Source organism: Lissotriton vulgaris, unplaced genomic scaffold (genome assembly GCF_964263255.1).
Source record: "Lissotriton vulgaris unplaced genomic scaffold, aLisVul1.2 SCAFFOLD_5300, whole genome shotgun sequence".
Taxonomy (NCBI): Eukaryota; Metazoa; Chordata; class Amphibia; order Caudata; family Salamandridae; genus Lissotriton; species Lissotriton vulgaris.
In genome coordinates, this window is record NW_028246992.1 from 17,550 (window position 1) to 24,172 (window position 6,623).

The following is a 6,623-nucleotide window of genomic DNA, read 5'->3' on the forward strand; positions in this document are numbered from 1 at the left end:
TGGGTTTTGGGATGCCAGGTGTCATTTTAGGGGTCTGGGTGGTATGGGGTTTGGGGTGCCAGGGGGTAATTTTAGAGTTTTGGGTGGTAATGAGTTTTGGTGTGCCAGCTGCCAAGGGTAATTTTAGTGTTCAGCGCGGGTATGGGTTTTGGGGTGCCAGAAGTAATTTTAGGGTCCAGGGTGGATATGGGTTTTGGGGTGCCAGGGGTAAAGTTAGGGTTCAGGGTGGTTATGGGTTTTGGGGTGCGAGGAGTTAATTTTGGGGTGGAGGGTAGGTATTGGTTTTGGGGTGCCAGGGGTAATGTTAGGGTTCAGGGTGGATATGGGTTTTGGGGTGCCAGGGGTAATTTTAGGGTTCAGGGTGGATATGGGTTTTGGGGTGCCAGGGGTAAAGTTAGGGTTCAGGGTGGTTATGGGTTTTGGGCTGCCAGGTATAATTTTAGGGTTCTGGGTAGTATGGGTTTTGGGGTGCCAGGGGTAATGTTAGGGTTCTGACTAGTTTGGGTTTTGGGGTGCCAGGGGTAATGTTAGGGTTCAGGGTGGATATGTTTATTTTGTGCCAGGGGTAATCTTAGGGTTGACGGTGGTTATGGGTTTTGGGATGCCAGGTGTCATTTTAGGGGTCTGGGTGGTATGGGTTTTGGGGTGCCAGGGGTAATTTTAAGGTTCAGGGTGGGTATGGGTTTTGGGATGCCAGGGGGTAATTTTAGGGTTCTGGGTGGTAATGAGTTTTGGTGTGCCAGCTGCCAGGGGTAATTTTAGTGTTCAGCGCGGGTATGGGTTTTGGGGTGCCAGAAGTCATTTTAGGGTCCAGGGTGGATATGGGTTTTGGGGTGCCAGGGTTAATGTTAGGGTTCAGGGTGGTTATGGGTTTTGGCGTGCGAGGGGTTATTTTAGGGTGGAGGGTAGGTAGTGGTTTTGGGGTGCCAGGGGTAATGTTAGGGTTCAGGGTGGATATGGGTTTTGGGGTGCCAGGGGTAATGTTAGGGTTCAGGGTGGTTATGGGTTTTTGGGTGCCAGGTGTAATTTTAGGGTTCTGGGTGGCATGGGTTTTGGGGTGCCAGGGGTAATGTTAGGGTTCTGGGTAGTATGGGTTTTGGGGTGCCAGGGGTAATGTTAGGATTCAGGGTGGATATGTTCTTTTTGTGCCAGGGGTAATCCTAGGGTTCAGGGTGGGTATGGGTTTTGGGGTGCCAGGGATAATTTTAGTGTCCAGGGTGGATACGGGGTTTTGGGTAACAGGGGTAATGTTAGGGTTCAGGATGGATAAGGGTTTTTGGGTGGCAGGGGTAATTTTAGGGTTCAGGGTGGATATGGGTTTTAGGGTGCCAGGGGTAATGTTAGGTTTGACGGTGGTTATGGGTTTTGGGATGCCAGGTGTCATTTTAGGGGTCTGGGTGGTATGGGGTTTGGGGTGCCAGGGGGTAATTTTAGAGTTTTGGGTGGTAATGAGTTTTGGTGTGCCAGCTGCCAGGGGTAATTTTAGTGTTCAGCGCGGGTATGGGTTTTGGGGTGCCAGAAGTAATTTTAGGGTCCAGGGTGGATATGGGTTTTGGGGTGCCAGGGGTAATGTTAGGGTTCTGACTAGTTTGGGTTTTGGGGTGCCAGGGGTAATGTTAGGGTTCAGGGTGGATATGTTTATTTTGTGCCAGGGGTAATCTTAGGGTTGACGGTGGTTATGGGTTTTGGGATGCCAGGTGTCATTTTAGGGGTCTGGGTGGTATGGGTTTTGGGGTGCCAGGGGTAATTTTAAGGTTCAGGGTGGGTATGGGTTTTGGGATGCCAGGGGGTAATTTTAGGGTTCTGGGTGGTAATGAGTTTTGGTATGCCAGCTGCCAGGGGTAATTTTAGTGTTCAGCGCTGGTATGGGTTTTGGGGTGCCAGAAGTCATTTTAGGGTCCAGGGTGGATATGGGTTTTGGGGTGCCAGGGTTAATGTTAGGGTTCAGGGTGGTTATGGGTTTTGGCGTGCGAGGGGTTAATTTTAGGGTGGAGGGTAGGTATGGGTTTTGGGGTGCCAGGGGTAATGTTAGGGTTCAGGGTGGATATGGGTTTTGGGGTGCCAGGGGTAATGTTAGGGTTCAGGGTGGTTATGGGTTTTGGTGTGCCAGGTGTAATTTTAGGGTTCTGGGTGGTATGGGTTTTGGGGTGCCAGAAGTAATGTTAGGGTTCAGGGTGGATATGTTTTTTTGTGCCAGGGGTAATCTTAGGGTTCAGGGTGGATATGGGTTTTGGGGTGCCAGGGGTAATGTTAGGGTTCAGGATGGATATGGGTTTTGGGGTGGCAGGGGTAATTTTAGGGTTCAGGGTGGATATGGGTTTTGGGGTGCCAGGGGTAATGTTAGGGTTGAGGGTGATTATGGGTTTTGGGGTGCCAGGTGTAATTTTAGGGTTCTGGGTGGTATGGGTTTTGGGGTGCCAGGTGTAATTTTAGGGTTCTGGGTGGTAATGAGTTTTGGTGTGCCAGCTGCCAGGGGTAATTTTAGTGTTCAGCGCGGGTATGGGTTTTGGGGTGCCAGAAGTAATTTTAGGGTCCAGGGTGGATATGGGTTTTGGGGAGCCAGGGATAATGTTAGGGTTCAGGGTGGTTATGGGTTTTGGGGTGCGAGGAGTTAATTTTGGGGTGGAAGGTAGGTATGGGTTTTGGGGTGCCAGGGGTAATGTTAGGGTTCAGAGTGGATATGGGTTTTGGGGTGCCAGGGGTAATTTTAGGGTTCAGGGTGGATATGGGTTTTGGGGTGCCAGGGGTAATGTTAGGGTTCAGGGTGGTTATGTTTTTTTTGTGCCAGGGGTAATCTTAGGGTTCAGGGTGGATATGGGTTTTGGGGTGCCAGGGGTAATGTTAGGGTTCAGGATGGATATGGGTTTTGGGGTGGCAGGGGTAATTTTAGGGTTCAGGGTGGATATGGGTTTTGGGGTGCCAGGGGTAATGTTATTGTTGAGGGTGATTATGGGTTTTGGGGTGCCAGGTGTAATTTTAGGGTTCTGGGTGGTATGGGTTTTGGGGTGCCAGGGTTAATGTTAGGGTTCAGGGTGGTTATGGGTTTTGGCGTGCAAGGGGTTAATTTTAGGGTGGAGGGTAGGTAGTGGTTTTGGGGTGCCAGGGGTAATGTTAGGGTTCAGGGTGGATATGGGTTTTGGGGTGCCAGGGGTAATGTTAGGGTTCAGGGTGGTTATGGGTTTTGGGGTGCCAGGTGTAATTTTAGGGTTCTGGGTGGTATGGGTTTTGGGGTGCCAGGGGTAATGTTAGGGTTCTGGGTAGTGTGGGTTTTGGGGTGCCAGGGGTAATGTTAGGGTTCAGGGTGGATATGTTCTTTTTGTGCCAGGGGTAATCCTAGGGTTCAGGGTGGGTATGGGTTTTGGGGTGCCAGGGATAATTTTAGTGTCCAGGGTGGATACGGGGTTTTGGGTAACAGGGGTAATGTTAGGGTTCAGGATGGATAAGGGTTTTGGGGTGGCAGGGGTAATTTTAGGGTTCAGGGTGGATATGGGTTTTAGGGTGCCAGGGGTAATGTTAGGTTTGACGGTGGTTATGGGTTTTGGGATGCCTGGTGTCATTTTAGGGGTCTGGGTGGTATGGGGTTTGGGGTGCCAGGGGGTAATTTTAGAGTTTTGGGTGGTAATGAGTTTTGGTGTGCCAGCTGCCAGGGGTAATTTTAGTGTTCAGCGCGAGTATGGGTTTTGGGGTGCCAGAAGTAATTTTAGGGTCCAGGGTGGATATGGGTTTTGGGGTGCCAGGGGTAATGTTAGGGTTCAGGGTGGTTATGGGTTTTGGGGTGCGAGGAGTTAATTTTGGGGTGGAGGGTAGGTATTGGTTTTGGGGTGCCAGGGGTAATGTTAGGGTTCAGGGTGGATATGGGTTTTGGGGTGCCAGGGGTAATTTTAGGGTTCAGGGTGGATATGGATTTTGGGGTGCCAGGGGTAAAGTTAGGGTTCAGGGTGGTTATGGGTTTTGGGCTGCCAGGTATAATTTTAGGGTTCTGGGTAGTATGGGTTTTGGGGTGCCAGGGGTAATGTTAGGGTTCTGACTAGTTTGGGTTTTGGGGTGCCAGGGGTAATGTTAGGGTTCAGGGTGGATATGTTTATTTTGTGCCAGGGGTAATCTTAGGGTTGACGGTGGTTATGGGTTTTGGGATGCCAGGTGTCATTTTAGGGGTCTGGGTGGTATGGGTTTTGGGGTGCCAGGGGTAATTTTAAGGTTCAGGGTGGGTATGGGTTTTGGGATGCCAGGGGGTAATTTTAGGGTTCTGGGTGGTAATGAGTTTTGGTGTGCCAGCTGCCAGGGGTAATTTTAGTGTTCAGCGCGGGTACGGGTTTTGGGGTGCCAGAAGTCATTTTAGGGTCCAGGGTGGATATGGGTTTTGGGGTGCCAGGGTTAATGTTAGGGTTCAGGGTGGTTATGGGTTTTGGCGTGCGAGGAGTTAATTTTAGGGTGGAGGGTAGGTATGGGTTTTGGGGTGCCAGGGGTAATGTTAGGGTTCAGGGTGGATATGGGTTTTGGGGTGCCAGGGGTAATGTTAGGGTTCATGGTGGTTATGGGTTTTGGGGTGCCAGGTGTAATTTTAGGGTTCTGGGTGGTATGGGTTTTGGGGTGCCGGAAGTCTTGAAAATAAATTCCTTTCCCGGCTGGGTCAGGAAACCTTAACCGTATAGTATTCCATTGTGTTCCTATACTGTATTGTATTTATTTTGAATAAGCTAAGCACCTTTGTTTTCTATAACGTAGTTATACCCATGGTCCTTAGCTATCTATTGGGTTCCCCTTGTTTCCAAAAAACGAAGGGGTAATTTTAAGGTTCAGGGTGGGTATGGGTTTTGGGATGCCAGGGGGTAATTTTAGGGTTCTGGGTGGTAATGAGTTTTGGTGTGCCAGGGGTAATTTTAGTGTTCAGCGTGGGTATGGGTTTTGGGGTGCCAGAAGTAATTTTAGGGTCCAGGGTGGATATGGGTTTTGGGGTGCCAGGGGTAATGTTAGGGTTGAGGGTGGTTATGAGTTTTGGGGTGCCAGGTGAAATTTTAGTTTTCTGGGTGGTATGGGTTTTGGGATGCCAGGGGGTAATTTTAGGGTTCTGGGTGGTAATGAGTTTTGGTGTGCCAGGGGTAATTTTAGTGTTCAGCACGGGTATGGGTTTTGGGGTGCCAGAAGTAATTTTAGGGTCCAGGGTGGATATGGGTTTTGGGGTGCCAGGGGTAATGTTAGGGTTCAGGGTGGTTATGGGTTTTGGGGTGCAAGGGGTTAATTTTAGGGTGGAGGGTAGGTATGGGTTTTGGGGTGCCAGGGGTAATGTTAGGGTTCAGGGTGGATATGGGTTTTGGGGTGCCAGGGGTAATGTTAGGGTTCAGGGTGGTTATGGGTTTTGGGGTGCCCGGTGTAATTTTTGGGTTCTGGGTGGTATGGGTTTTGGGGTGCCAGAAGTAATGTTAGGGTTCAGGGTGGATATGTTTTTTTTGTGCCAGGGGTAATCTTAGGGTTCAGGGTGGGTATGGGTTTTGGGGTGCCAGCGGTAAATGGGTGTCGTGGTACCAAGGGGTAATTTTAGGGTTCAGGGAATGTATGCGTTTTAAGGGGGCAGGGTCCATCTACAATTCACTTTATTCAATGCAGCCTGCCTGGTGAGGAGCAGAGTATTTAATGATGCCCATTTCTTTTTAGGAATGGACATCCAAAACTTTTTTTCAAAATGAAAATTGGATGATGTAGAATCTGATATTACGGAAGCAAGAAAAATATCTAGACATGGTGAACAGGAGGAGGCAGCAGAACTTAGCACAAGCAGTTCTGCAGGTCCACTTTCAGTTCCAACAGAATCTTGCCATGATGTTGATGCTTCTGTAAATCTTATTGGATTGTATTTTAATTTAACAAAAAAACTAACAGACGATGTCAAATGCAATCTTCTAATAAATATGTATACTCCACCGGAAACGTATGACTTCAAGAAAGATTCAGGTGGAACACGCTGTTTCCGAAATGTGTGGATTAATCAGTATTCACCATGGCTTAGCTACTCTTCCCAACTGAAAGGTGCAATTTGCAAGTATTGCACACTTTTTCCACAGGCCATTCATCGTGGGATACAAGGAGCATTCATAACTACGCCTTTCACTAAATATAAAGACTTCCATGAAAGTGCACGCAAGCATGTCTTATCGTCTTGGCATAAAAACGTACACCTGGATGCAACTCACTTTTTGGCAATCAGAAAGAAACCGGAAGCAAGTATTGTTTGCCAAATAGACAACGCTGTGAAAAGGCATGTTGAAGAAAATCGGAAAAAGTTATTTCCAATTTTGTCATCTATCTTATTTTGTGGCACACATGACATTGCATTACGTGGGAGAAAAAGTACATCCGGAAATGTGCAAAGTCTGTACCAATTTTGCATTGAAGCAGGAGATGTCACCTTAAAGAACCATCTGGAAAATGCACCAGTTAATGCACGTTATACATCTGTTTGAGTTGAACATGAATTGATTAGATTATGTGAAGAAACATTAAGAGGAGATCTAATATCCTTAGTCAATAGGTCAAATGGATTTTCAATCATTGCTGATGAAAGTGCTGACATATCTGGAAAAGAACAGATGTCACTTGGAGTACGTTTTGTAGACACGACAAGTAGT